This window comes from Carya illinoinensis, chromosome 8, assembly GCF_018687715.1.
Source record: "Carya illinoinensis cultivar Pawnee chromosome 8, C.illinoinensisPawnee_v1, whole genome shotgun sequence".
In the NCBI taxonomy this organism is placed as follows: Eukaryota; Viridiplantae; Streptophyta; class Magnoliopsida; order Fagales; family Juglandaceae; genus Carya; species Carya illinoinensis.
Window position 1 is genome coordinate 3,363,566 of NC_056759.1, and position 14,800 is coordinate 3,378,365.

At 34.9% G+C, this 14,800-nt stretch overlaps 1 pseudogene; it reads right to left on the reverse strand.

Moving 5' to 3' along the window:
- Positions 1-485: 485 nt before the first annotated feature.
- LOC122274193 lies at positions 486-5,168 on the reverse strand (annotated as a pseudogene).
- Between the last annotated feature and the right edge of the window lie 9,632 nt (positions 5,169-14,800).

Consider the following 14,800-nt stretch of genomic DNA (forward strand, 5'->3'; position numbering starts at 1 on the left):
TCAAAGGTAATAATATACTGCACATGCAAACTAGCTAGCTAGCTACCTAACAACATCCAGCTGTGATGCATATATGTATGAGTTTAATATTTATTTTTTCATTAGATATAATATTTTTTTCCTTTCTACTAGAGAAACATGCCTTACACGTTGAGTGCTAACTAGTATATATATATATATATATGTATGTATATATTTTCCCTTAGTCTTGAACTGTAGCGTGGCCTCAGTCCAAGACTAATTTAGTAATTTACATTCAAAGCATTTCTCTTATCTGGGCTTTTTTTTTATAAAAAAAATTAAAAAAGGGTTTTATGAAGCACATTCAGTAGAACTTAGCTCCTGATCAAAACAACTTGGCATCCTCGGACATCTTAACTTGCAAAATTATTACAAATTTACACATACTCGTCGTATGTACATGTTGGTCTCTTTGCGACAGGCCAAAATTCAGATTTATCAGATTAGAAAATGCGAAAGAAAGATGTTGAAGGAACTCATTTTATTTTGGCTCTAAAAAAATATAGTAATCACTAGACGTATATTTAATCCTATATGTACACTATACAGGAAGATTTAAATCAAATCCAGCTCACTTCTCGGATAAAAGATTGCTGATTTTACGTAGCTTCTTGAGAGCTGTCAGGCTGTAAGTTGCCCTTTTCCAACTAAACCGTTTTTAGATAAGTTTTCCGATGATCCCACCTGAACCCTATCTTGCTGGAAAACGCTTTCAATTACCTGTAACAAAAACTTGTCAATTCAAGGATCACAGCACCCCCAGGAGAGAGAGAGAGAGAGAGAGAGAGAGAGAGAGAGAGAGAGAGAGAGAGAGAGAGAGAGAGAGAGAGAGTTATCTGGAAGAATCTGTAGTGAAAAGAAGAGATATTTCTCAAGGCACTCTAAAAAATTGCGAGATACAATTAGGAGATGAATCCATAAACATCAATAAGTTTCAAAGAAACTTTTCATGTATTTGTTTAACACAGAAGGTATCCTATGTGGAAAAAGATAAACAAAAATGACTTTGTAGTATCCCGCATCCCGGTGGTTTCCGTTACAACTCTAATATTGCAAAGATCCATTGGTTTCCATAATAAAGACTAAACGAATTCCTCATTTGCTAGATTATACTGATTATGGTGCCTGAACGATAGTCAAAGCTAAATGAAAAACGAAAATTGTAAAAAACCAATACATGTTTATACCATAACGATATGGATGATCTTTGAAAAAATAAATTGGCCACCTCATATCTGAGAGAAGCGTGTAAAATTGAGGCTGTTATTTGATATGTTCCTAATACAGGTCATCTCAACTCGCCCACAGAAAACAATTCTGCTCAAAATTAAAAGCATTTTCCTTAAGATACTTATAGAAGAACAAAAACATTAATATTACCTGAATATGTTCAAGCATAGACTGTCCAAGATTCCTCAAGTACCCATCACATTCTGGTCCAGACCATCTTCTTTGCAGTTAACAGAGGAGTTACAAACGGCGTTTGCAGCAGGAGATCTGGCAATACCATCCTGGTCATTTGCACTGCTGGCAGATTTTGTAGCCTCAAGGGCACCTCCTCCTTTCTCAGATGTACCCTCACCAACAGCATTCTGCCCAAATTTCCAAAACCACTGGAATTTACCTGAAAGAGACTTTCGGTCTTTTAAACCTGTCGCTGAATTTCCTGGGGAACCATTGTCACGTCCAGATTTTTGGCAGATATCCTCAGGGTGATCAGAAACAGGAAGAGGTGATTCATCTGATCCAACACTACTTTTATCGGAGTAATTTTCATGGTCATTAGCCCCACTAAGAGGACTCGTTGGATCCGAAAATATAGATGAGTTTTCTTCACTGCCAATATTCCCACTTAAACAACTCTCCTCGGCACTGCAAGTAATTTCCTTCTTGCCACCGCCATCTCCCTTCTCTTCAACTTCCACAGAAAAATTGTCCTTCTGGCTTGAAACTTCATCACAGTGTACTTTTTCAATGTTTTTATCTGAGCCAAGTACTCGAGAGAGATCTTCTAGCAAATTTCGCCTAAAAAATGACTTGCTGTCCTTTTTGCCACTCTTATCCTTTGCTGGAGATGATCTTGTTCTATTCAATTTTTCTATCCATCCTCTTTTTGGGGTTGTAACTAGTTTTTTTAAATCACCTTTCCCTAGTTCTTCAGCCATGTGTAACACACTCCATTTCTCTTCCCAGTAGCTATCAGGTACCAGATGTAAAAGAGTTTTTGGAGAAATAGAATCAGATGATAAGCTGTGACCTCTAGCAATAGCTGATTTACTCTGGTTCAAAACCCCATAAAATGAAGGAGAAGAGGATGAGAGATTAGTATTCAGTGCAATAGCCTGCAAGGACTTTGCCTTTTCTATCAGTTTCTTTAAATTTACATTCTCGGGAAAGTTTAACAGTCGCTGAAGACAGGAAGTAGCATGTTCAGTGGCAAGCAGGGAAGATCTCAAATAAAGTAAAATTGAAACTGCCATAGCTGAAATAAATGCTCCCCGAGGTGAATTTAGGCTTGATCCAATGTCATCTTCAGCACCTTTGTCTAATTTACCATTATCTGATGCAAATATCTCATCCCAGATTATCAAGAGGTCTTCAAGTGAAAATTCACGTCCAAATAAGACCCGTAACCAGCGAAGCGTGAAGTACTGAGGTTCGACACCGAGCTCAACAAGGTGGTTGTGTAGAGACGAGTCAACAAAAGATAGCAGGTGATACAATGCAGCAGATGCTTCGAGGACAGGAGGTAAGCCAGGGAGGGACCCATTTGGAGGGGTGGGAGAGAAGAAATCTGCCATTGCAACTGACCCACAGGACCCACTCATCAATGCATTAAACATGCAGTATGCATCGTGTTCCATAAATTTCTCAGATAAGACGATACCGAGTTCACCTTCAGCCCCATAAGCATCGCTCAGCAACACAGTGGTCATCTCAGGTTCAAGTTCATCAAGACTCTTAAGTTTTGTCAAATTTCCATGGGATCCATTCTCATCTTCCATGGAATGAAAATTATAGCTGAGATCATTGTCATGGAATGTAAGGCCATCAAATTTGTCAGTGAAGTGATCTTCATAAAGCTTTCGAACTTGCAAAAGATGCTCCGCATCAACTTGAAGAACATACAGTAGAGGAGCCAATAGTTCATGCATACCTACAAAGAACAATATCATTCCAGCTCTACTTATTGGCATGAAAGTCATACTTCTACAGAAAATAACATTTTAGTTGAACACCATAAAGCAAACAAAAGCTGAATGTACTTGATTGAAGGCTCAAATAAGGATTGATAATGTTTAAGTTGACAATAAAGACTGCTTTGACGAGAGAAATTCACCTCTTTTGTAACCATACTCTGGATGTCTAAGGCACCACAACAACAAGATCCGTCGTAACATGCCTTGGCATCCTGGCGTCTGGAAAAAGCTTCCATGTTCTGGATATAAACGTGACAAATCCTGGTCAACCATTTTCTGCAGCTCGGCATTCCGAAAGAAACGACCCCAAGTACTATCTGTACAGAATGAAAGGCATATCCAACATAGATTAGGGATTGTACCATCTCCGGTATAAATGAATATCCACCAGAGAACACATTTGCCCTCATTGAAGGATTACAGGTTAAACTAAACCATTAGGAGATAGCCAAGTCCCCAAGGAATCTGATTAGGTAACATCAATAGAAATCACTACAACAATTGCACACACATTGTTTTATTGATCACTTTTATCTTCTTGTGGGTTTTGTTATAGCCATAGAAATTCCCTTCCACAAATAATCTAAGATGCAAATCAAGATGAAGTCATCGCAAATATGGGGCCTCTGAAAACCCATTACCGTATATAGAAATGTGACAACAATCAATAAAAAACAATAATGGGCAAAAAAACCATATTTAAAATGAATTTCATGAAAAACTCAGGAAAGAATGTGCTTCAACAATACACATAACTAGTTCCTAAGGTCACATTTAACTTGGGAGGGCGCCTAAAAGAGACAAGAAAGTTTACCTGGGTTTTGTGACAGTGGATTGTCCATGACAAGATCAGAAGAACTACTTCTATCCTTGGGACTATGTGGATCAACTAGGAGGCGCCTTCTCAAACCGGCATATCTGATAAAATAACATAAAACATGAGTGATTATAATGAAACAGTAGTAACTTTAATTTTTACAAATAAGATCGGATATTATACTTTTAAGTTTTCATCTTTGTCGTTGTTTTAAAACTGAATAAGCAGAACAAGATTAACAGAATATTTTGCTCGAAATATCAAAAACTATGAAATAGGTTTGGCAACAATCAAAACGCAATAGTTCAATGACTTGATAACCAACCAAAAGTTTTTGGCAAAATTGAGCACAGTAGACTGTGGTTAATCGACATAATTCATTCAAACTACAGCTAATCTTACTTGATCCCCCTAGCAAACGTAAACTGTTTTTTATTGGTAAAAGTTGTATCCACAACTACAACTACCAGCTTATAAACATGTCTCCGAATCCGGCGAAGGAAATATGAAACACTGCATCAATTCACACAAAAAAAAAAAAAATCTGAATTTACCTCCTCCGAGAATCAGCGGTTAGCCGACGGAGATCATCGATGAAAGAAGAAGAAGAGGAGGAAGAAGAAGAGGGCAAAACGCCAAGATTTATCCGCCACTGCACGCTCCTGAGATGCGCGAAATGTCGATTCACCTCCATAGATCTCTCGAAAACATGGGCAGCGCTCGAAGACGAAGATTCTGGAAATGCCGGCTCGACTGGAGCTTGGGACATGGTATTGGAGCATAAAAGGGATAAATTTATTTGAGCAGAATTGAATTACGTTCCAGGAAACAAGAACAGCCAAAGGAGGGTTTAAATAACGCTAAAGTTTGACGAAGAAGAAAGCGAATTAACAGGAATCTAGAGAGAGAGAGAGAGAGAGAGTTAGGGGACTGAAAACTACATTACAGGGAGGAAGAAAGGCGGAAACGGAAACTTTGACAAAATTGGTGAAGGAATTGAATCACAGTGTTGAAATAATAAATTGATGTGAATTATTTTGGCATGTCCCTAATCCGTACAGCCTCGTTTATTTATAAGCAATCATTTAAAAACATAGTTGGATTAGGAATCTATGAACAACGACAGCGAGAAGCAGTTTGACTAGGAATTATCAGAAGTAGTTTGACTATAAATGATAAGCATCATATTACACCTCAATGTCTTCTACAGGTAGGAGTCTGCCTCTAATTATCTTGTTGATTGTGTTTGACTGTACTTAATCTTCTCGTGGTTTATCTTGATTCTTGATCACTGTGAAAATTTATTTTGTGTTTGATTACGTTTCCTTAACACGCCCCTGTAAGCCTAATGGTGGTGATTCTAAGTGAAGTAAATCTGGCTAAAAATAATGGTTTTGTAAAGATGTGTGCCAACTGATCTTTGGTGAAAATAAATTGCACTTTTGATGATATTTCATGTAACCAAGTCCCAAACAAAATAGAAGTCAATCTCAATATACTTTGTGCGTGTATGGAATTTTATAAAGAGATAAATATCTCCTATATTGTCACACCGCAAAATTAGAGACTTTGGAGCTAAGATGCCAATTTCCTTAAATAGTGAAAGTAATCATTGTAGTTCAGTAGTTGTGTTGGATAGGGATTTGTACTCAACCTCTATACTAGAGTTAGCAACAGTAACTTGCTTTTTATGGCTCCAAGATATTAGGTTCTATTTCAAGAAAATACAGAAACCGTTAGTTGATTGACAATCATTCACTGAGCCTGCCCAATCGACGTTAGAGAAGGCTTGCAGCTAAGTAGATTCTGACTTTTGTAAAATGAGACCATGATCAATAATTTGTTTGAGATAATGTAAGAGATGCCACATAGACTGCCAATAAATGAGTTTGGGATTGTGCATAAACTGAGAAAGCTTGTTAACTAGAAAGACAATGTCTGGCCTTATTAAAAAAAAGATATTGCAAGGCCTTCACAATGCACCTATATAGACTAGGATCTTCATAATCTTCACCCTCGTGCTGTTAAATTGTTAGACGTGGCCATGGGTGTAGCAATAGGCTTGACCTCACTCATTTTGGACTTGTGTAAAATGTCCAAAATATATTTTTATTGAGATAGGAATAGTTTTTCACTATTGTGTATAGCTTCAATGCCCAACAAAAAAATTTAATAAGCCTAGATCCTTAATGGCAAAGTCATGTTGCAGAGCTCTAAGTAGTTCATCAATTGTAAAAATATTTGAACTGGTAATCAAGATGTCATCAACATAAATCATAACATACATGGTCAAATTGTGTGATGTATGAGTAAATAAAGAAGAGTCTGATCTAGACCCTATGAAGTCAACGTCTAATAACTTGTTGCTCAATCGAGAAAATCAGATTCTTGGAGCTTGTTTCAATCCATATATTGTCTTGTATAATTCGTAAACATAGTTAGGAAATTGAGGATGTATGTAGCCTGAGAGTTTAGCCATATATACTTCCTCTATTAAAACACAATGTAAAAAGGCATTTTGTACATTTATTTGCCTTATAGGTCAGCCACAAGATATAGCATGAGAGATAATTAATCGTATCGTGGTGGGCTTTATTATCAGGCTATGGGTTTCAGAATAATTAGCGTCGAAATGTTTTAGGAAACATTTGGCCACCAACTATGCTTTGTATTGCTCGATATCATTGTTGGCATTTTTTTTATATTTTAAACACCTACTTGGAACTAATGATGTTATGGGTAGAGGAAAATGGAACTAACGACCAAATTATGTTCTTCAATAAGGCATCAAAATCGAGATTCATTGAAGTATGCCACTCAAGTGATTTAACTGTAGTTGAATAGTAACTGGGTTCGGTGACAGAGGGATTGAGCTCAACGGTGAGGGCTTTAGGAAGAGGATATCATACGAAGCAGTCAGCCGGTGTAGGTCTTGGGTTTGAAGATGCTGTTCGAGAATTGGTGACCACGGGGTGCCAATTGTCAGTCGATGCCACCCTAGTAGGTGAGACTGGGGGTGGCAACATGAAGGTATTTGTAGATGAAATATTTTTATTTTTAAATCATATCTTAAAATACATGTAGATTTAATAAAAACTAAAATACAGATTATTATTTAATATAAATAATTTTTCTTACGAGTCAAATCATAACATGTCATATAATAAATATCCTATTCGAAAAATTGGAAAAATGCTGAAAACAGAGATGTTTAATTGTTGATAAGCTTCTCATAGCAAATGGCAAAGCATCATGTATGTAGTTAGATGGAGTTTACGTAGATTTGGAGCTATAATATGATTTTATACACCTCGGCAAGATTTAGGGAAACATTGCAATGTTTCATGATATATTAAGATACTATATGTTAGTAAAAATACATAATAATATAATAAAAATTACAAGGAAATTAATATTCAAACGAAATCAATTTGGACTGAGGCACGGAAATATCGCTCTCTTTAAGGAGATTCAAGTCCTCTGCAGTGTACAAAGTCTCAAATTAACCAGTGCAGCAAACTTCTCTTGACTTGACTCCTCCAGGATACAACAGCCCAACTGATCGTCGTATAGCCCGAACCAACTCTGTACAAGTGGTTGAGCTCAAAACTTCACCAGAAGAACACCTTTCTTTTATCTGGAAATACTCTCAACAAATATTTACGTACAACCCTCTATTTTATTTTATTGTATATCAAGATAATACTACTTTCAAAAGCCTCATCGTAGACTAAATGGACGCCCCCAATATATAGAAAGCAGTTAGCATGTAAAAAAGGTAGCCGTTTGTACATACGGCATCTGGGCAATAAAGAAGGAAAAACAATAAAAACGTTGGTCATCATCAAAGATCCTTAAAAAGAACGTTGGCCAATTAACAATAGTTATTACCCCATTAACACATACCAACCGTAAGTAAAATAGGCCAAATAAATATTGTTTAACATGTACCAACGGTAAAAGCAATGATTAAAATATTAATTAAAAAAAATACCAACATTCCCCCACTATTTTTTTAATAAAAGAATATTTCCAGATAAAAAAGGATTATTATGCATCATGAAGGTGTGCTCTGTATTGAACCTTCACTTAGTGAAATAACAATCTTTACTCTAGAGTCAGTAGTGGTCTCAGACTTGAACTATGACTGCTTAAGGGAAATAAAGAATTATTACTCACACATAGCAATCCAGTGTTGACATGAGCTTTATTAGCCAGCACATTACGGCCTTGTACTAATCCCGGTTTCATGAGTGTATTTAAGAATAAACCCAAATCTCATAGAGAGCGGCCCCACTCTCACACTCACATAGGTGAAATCTGTCAAGGGTGCTCCTGTAATTCTTACACCCTACTCATAAGAGCTACAAAATTTCATTAAGAGTTTCTCAAAAAAGTCATCCTCCACAACATTACAGGATAAATATACTCACGTCATAGGAATGTGAAATAAATAAATAGTGCATTTCTTACGACCATCATATAATTTGTTTTTCCCATTGAACCCAGTTCTCAGGATCTCTGGTCCCCAGGTTGGGTATCTTCATACATGGCTCATGAATTTATGGGTTTTAATCTCATTCCCCTCGATGTATTCCAGACCCTTTCTCTTGTTAAGGCCTTGGTTAGTGGATCTACAAGATTATCACAAGATTTAATATAATCCACGTTAATAACACCATTATTCAAATAAGATCTCACAGTATTGTGTTTTCTCCTTATGGATCTGGATTTACCGTTATAATAACGGTTTTGTACTCTACCAATAGTAGCAGTACTATCACAACGAATTAAAATGGGTGGAACTGGTTTTTCCCATAAGGGAATCTCATGTAGTAAATCTCTCAACCAGTTTGCTTCCTCACTTGCTGAAGCTAAAGCTATAAGCTCAGCTTCCACGGTTGAGTTAGCAATAATCGTCTGTTTTTTAGACTTCCAACATACAGCACCACCACCCAATGTAAAAATATAACCAGTAGTTGAAAGAGAATCACCTGACAGGGTATTCCAATCAGCATCACTAAAACCTTCAAGTACAGCAAGATGCCTTTTATAAAATAAGCCATAATTTTTTGTACCAGATAAATATTTCATTATCCGATCCATTGCATACTAATGGTCTCTTCCAGGCTTAATAGTAAATCTACTAAGTACTCCTACTGCATAACCAATGTCAGGTCTAGTACAATCAGTCGCATAACGTAAACTTCCAATCATGCTAGCATATTCCTCTTGATTAATCACATCATCATTATTTTCAATAGAAAATAAAATAGAAAATAAATGAACACTAGAATCAAAAGAAGTAACAACATGCTTGCATCCAACATAATTATATTTCTTTAATAATTTTTCTACGTAATGCGATTGATCAAGAAAAATACCATCACATGTTTTGGTAATTTTCATACCCAAAATAAAATTAACCTCACCAAGATCTTTCATATCAAAATGGTTACTAAGCATGTTTTTTGTTTCAACTATGACATGCAAATTAGAACCAAATATCAATAAATCATCAACATATAGGCTAATAATAACATGTGATTTTTTTCAAGATTTATGATAAATACATTTATCACTTTCATTTGATTTAAAGCCATTCTCAATCATGCAAAAGTCAAATCTTTCATGCCATTGTTTAGGGCCTGTTTTAAGCCATATAGAGATTTAATCAACTTACACACTTTTCTTTCTTGGCCAAGCTCTACAAAGCCTTCGGGTTGATCCATATAAATTTCTTCATCTAGGTCCCCATTTAAAAAGACTGTTTTAACATCCATTTGATGAATTTTTAAATTATATATTGCTGCAATTGCAATCAATAATCTAATAGATGTTATTCTTGTAACTGGAGAAAAAGTATCGAAAAAATCAAGGTCGGCTTTTTGTTTGAAACCTTTTGCAACAAGCCTAGCCTTAAATTTTTCAATTGTTCCATCCGATCTAAATTTTTTTCTAAAGACCCATTTACACCCTATGGATTTGCAACCTGGTGGTAATTCAACTAATTTCCAAGTTTTATTAGAAATTAATGAATCCATCTCATCATCCACAGCCTCTTTCCAAAACACAGAATCAGGTGATGCTAAAGCTTCTTGTAAATCCTTTGGATTTTCCTCAATATTGTAAATATAATAGTCGGGACCAAATTTTTTTTTCAATTCTAGCTCTCTTACTCCTTCTTAATTCAAAAGATCCTTCATTTTCTAAAGGAGTAGAAGAATTAGTTTTAGAAAAAGAATTGTTTCTAAATTCTTGACCCCCACTATTTTTTGATTGAAAAGGAAATTTTTCTTCATGCAAAATTGCATCGCCCGATTCAAAAATAACTTTATTTTCAATATCATAAAATCTATAGGCTGTACTATTTTTTGCATATCCAATAAAGACACAAGTGGTAGTTCTAACACCCAATTTAGGCCTTTTAGGATCTGCTAGCCTTACAAAAGCCAAACAGCCCCAAACTTTAAAATATCTCAAATTTGGCTGATACCCTCTCCATAATTCAAAAGGTGTAGTTTTTGAATTTTTGTAAGGCACCCTATTTAAGACATGACAAATAGTCAAAACTGCTTCACCCCAAAAACTTGAGGGAGCACCTGAATCAATAAGCATAGCATTCGTCAACTCAATCAAAGTTCTATTTTTTCTCTCAGCCACACCGTTAGAAGCAGGTGAGTATGGTGCAGTAGTTTCATGAATAATTCCCAATGACTGAACAAAAATATTAAACTCATTTGAAACATACTCTCGACCTCTATCACTTCTAAATCTTTTAACCTTTCTAACAAATTGATTTTCAACTTCATGGAGGAATTCTTTAAACTTTTCAAAAGCATCACTTTTATTTTTCAATAAATAAATGTATGTATATTTTGAGAAATCATCAATAAAAGAGATAAAATATCTATTTCCTCCACGAGTTAAAATACCTTCAAATTCACAAAGATCGGTGTGAATTAAATCTAACAATTTGGTATTTTTTTCAACACTTCTATGAGGCCGTTTTGTAATTTTTGCTTGACTACAAACTTCACATTTTTGAAAATCTTTTGTCAACTTGGAAATTAATCCTAAACTACTCATGACAGCAACATATCTACTATTGATATGACATAAACGTGCATGCCAAAAATTTAAAGAATAGAGCATATAAACACAAATATTCGATGCTTTATGCTCAACATTTAATTTAAACATATCATCACAAACATAGCCATTGCCCACAAAAACTCCATTTTTTATTATAACAAATTTATCGGATTCGATAATTTGTTTAAAACCAGTTCTGTTGAGTAAAAAACTCGACAACAAATTCTTTCTCATATATGGTGTATAAAGCACATCTTTCAACGTCAATACACACCAGAGGTGAATTTCAATTCAACCTCACCACTACCAACAGCCTTGGTTTTACTAGAATCACCAAGTGTAATTTCTTTCTCTACTTCAAAAGGAGTATAATTTTTTAACAAACCTTTATCATAACAGCTATGCCTATTAGTACCGGAATCTGCCCACCACCCTTCAACAAATTGAAAGGGTTTATTGAGATGTCCACCGCTTTCCGTGCATTTTTCGATTGTAGATTCCATCTGAAATTGAATCTCCTTAAAATTGTTAGTGAAAATACACAATAATATAATAAAAATTACAAGGAAATTAATATTCAAACGAAATCAATTTGGACTGAGACACGGAAATATCGCTCTCTTTAAGGAGATTCAAGCCCTCTGCGGTGTACAAAATCTCAAATTAACCGGTGCAGCAGAACTTCTCTTGACTTGACTCCTCCAGGATACAACAGCCCAACTGATCGTCGTATAGCCCGAACCAACTCTGCACAAGTGGTTGAGCTCAAAGCTCCACCAGAAGAACACCTTTCTTTTATCTGGAAATACTCTCAACAAATATTTACGTACAACCCTCTATTTTATTTTATTGTATATCAAGATAATACTACTTTCAAAAGCCTCATCGTAGACTAAATGGACGCCCCCAATATATAGAAAGCAGTTAGCATGTAAAAAAGGTAGCCGTTTATACATACGGCATCTGGGCAATAAAGAAGGAAAAACAATAAAAACGTTGGCCATTATCAAAAATCCATATAAAGAACGTTGGCCAATTAACAATAGTTATTACCCCATTAACACATATCAACGGTAAGTAAAATAGGCCAAATAAATATTGTTTAACATGTACCAACGGTAAAAGCAATGATTAAAATATTAATTAAAAAAAAAATACCAACACTATACTATGATAAATGTCACTTTGATGATAGGAACATGGGTAGATGCCACAAAGAAACATGGCAAAATTTTTGCATTTCATTCGGACACATCGAACGTGACAATGAAAGGTGGTATCACTCTCAATTACTTAATTTAAAGTACCTCAAAAAAAATTTAATTTGGCAATAAATGGGGGTACAAGCGAATTTAATTTTCGTGAGAGGGTCTTTGTCATGGCCAATTTATTTTATTTTTTATTTTTCAAAAAATAATTGATTGACTCGAAGGATTTTGTGAAAATAAATAATAGTTGCAGTCGTGAGTTAGCAAGTACCATGCAATTATTTTAAAAAAGTAAATAAATACGGAATATATATGAAAAAAATTAATTTTTTTAATAATATACCATACTTTTTTTTAAGTGACTGTATAATATTTATATATTTCACGATTGTATATAGTATTATTCATAAAAAAAAAATCAGCCTCTCGTAGAGAACCAAGTTTTATTATGTTTTGGTACACGTGGCACCTACAGCAATTTCACTTTCAATATTGCAAAGCTACAAATACTTTTTAGTGTTACTATTACTTTTCATATACTTTTTATTATTCTATATTATTATTTAATATTTTATTATTATTTTTTCACTACTATTTATAAAATATCAGAGATTACCTCATTATCCAAACACAACCTTAATGTAATGTGTGCTGAATTTTCCCATGATTTTTTGGACGTTTCCTATACCCATTTTATACGTTTATTTGTATAAACTTGTACACATGATGCTTCTCAAACATGCTATATATTCTCTTTCATTTGTATAGCACGTTTGGAGATCCTCCGGGTGAGATAGGATCAATGGATGCTCGAACCTGGCTCGAACTTAGCCTGACCTTTACCCGGAATCAGTTTTCTGGCAGATTTTAGAACAACCCAAATAATAGTTATTTTATTTTATTTAAAAAAAGCCCAAGTGGATTCAAAGGGGCTGAAATTATGAAGTAGTCAGACAGCAAGAGTGTGGATATCCAGCCAATACAAGCTTAATAGAGAACAAGCCCAAGTACGAGGCTAGCACACCACTAACCTGTAATCCAACCATTCAATTTTCCATCTGGGCCATTTTGATAATGATCTTAAATGAGCAATATAGAGGCCTTTAATTAAGCAGCAGGCTTAATTTTTTTAATTTTAATTTTTAAAAAAAGGAAATACTAAAATTAGATTCATAATAGTTTTCCATAATAGCAAACCATCCCACGGTCCACCCCATAAGCGAAAAGTTATTTTGTTTATCTTGATCACTTTGAAAAATTATTTTGTGTTTGATTATGGTTTCCTTAAAACGCCTAGGCTTGATTCCAAGTGAAGTATATCTGATTAAAGATAATGGTTTTGTTAACATGTGTGCCAACTGATCTTTGGAAACAAATTGTACTTTGATGATATTTCTTGTAATCAAGTCCTAAACAAAATAGAAGTCAATCTCGATATGCTTTGTGCGTGCATGGAAAATTGCAGAGAGATAAATATATCCTATATTGTCACGCCACAAAATTAGAGGCTCTAGAGTTGAGATGCCAATTTCCTTAAGTAGTGAAAGTAATCGTTGCTAGCAGCTGTGTTAGATAGGGCTTTGTACTCAACCTTTGTACTAGTCCTGGCAACAGTGACTTGTTTTTTACAATTTCAAGATATTAAGTTCTATTCCAAAAAAATACAAAAACCGCCAATTGATTGACGATCATCCATTAAGCCTGCCCAATCCGTGTTGGAGAAGGCTTGCAGCTAAGTAAATTTTGACTTTTATAGAATGAAACCATGATCAATAGTTTGTTTGAGATAACGTAAGAGATACTACATAGACTACCAATAAATGAGTTTGGGATTGTGCATAAACTAAGAAAGCTTGTTAAATGGGAAGACAATGCTTGGCCTTATTAAAAAAAGATATTGCAGGCCGTTCATAGTTCTCCTATATAGACTAGGATCTTCATAATCTTCACCCTCATGTACTGTTAAACTGGTAGATGTGGCCATGGGTGTAGCAGTAGGATTGGCCTCACTCATTTTGGTCTTGTTTAAAATGTCCAAAATATATTTTTATTGAGATAGAAATAGTTTTCCCCTATTGTGTATAGCTTCAATGTCCAAGAAAAAAATTTAATGAGCCTAGATCCTTAATGGCAAGGTCATGTTGCATAGCTCTAAGTAGTTAATCAACTGTAGAAATATTTGAACCGGTAATCAAGATGTCATCAACATAAATTATAACATATATGGTCAAATTGTGTGATGTATGAGTAAACAAATAAGAGTATGATCTAGACCCTATGAAGCCAAGGTCTAATAACTTGTTGCTCAACCAAGAAAATCAGGCTCCATCAATCCATATATTGTCTTGTGTAATTTGCAAATATAGTTAGGAAATTGAGTTTGTACGTAGCTTGGGGGTTGAGCTATATATACTTCATCTATTAAAGCATTATGTAAAAAGGCATTTTGTACATATATT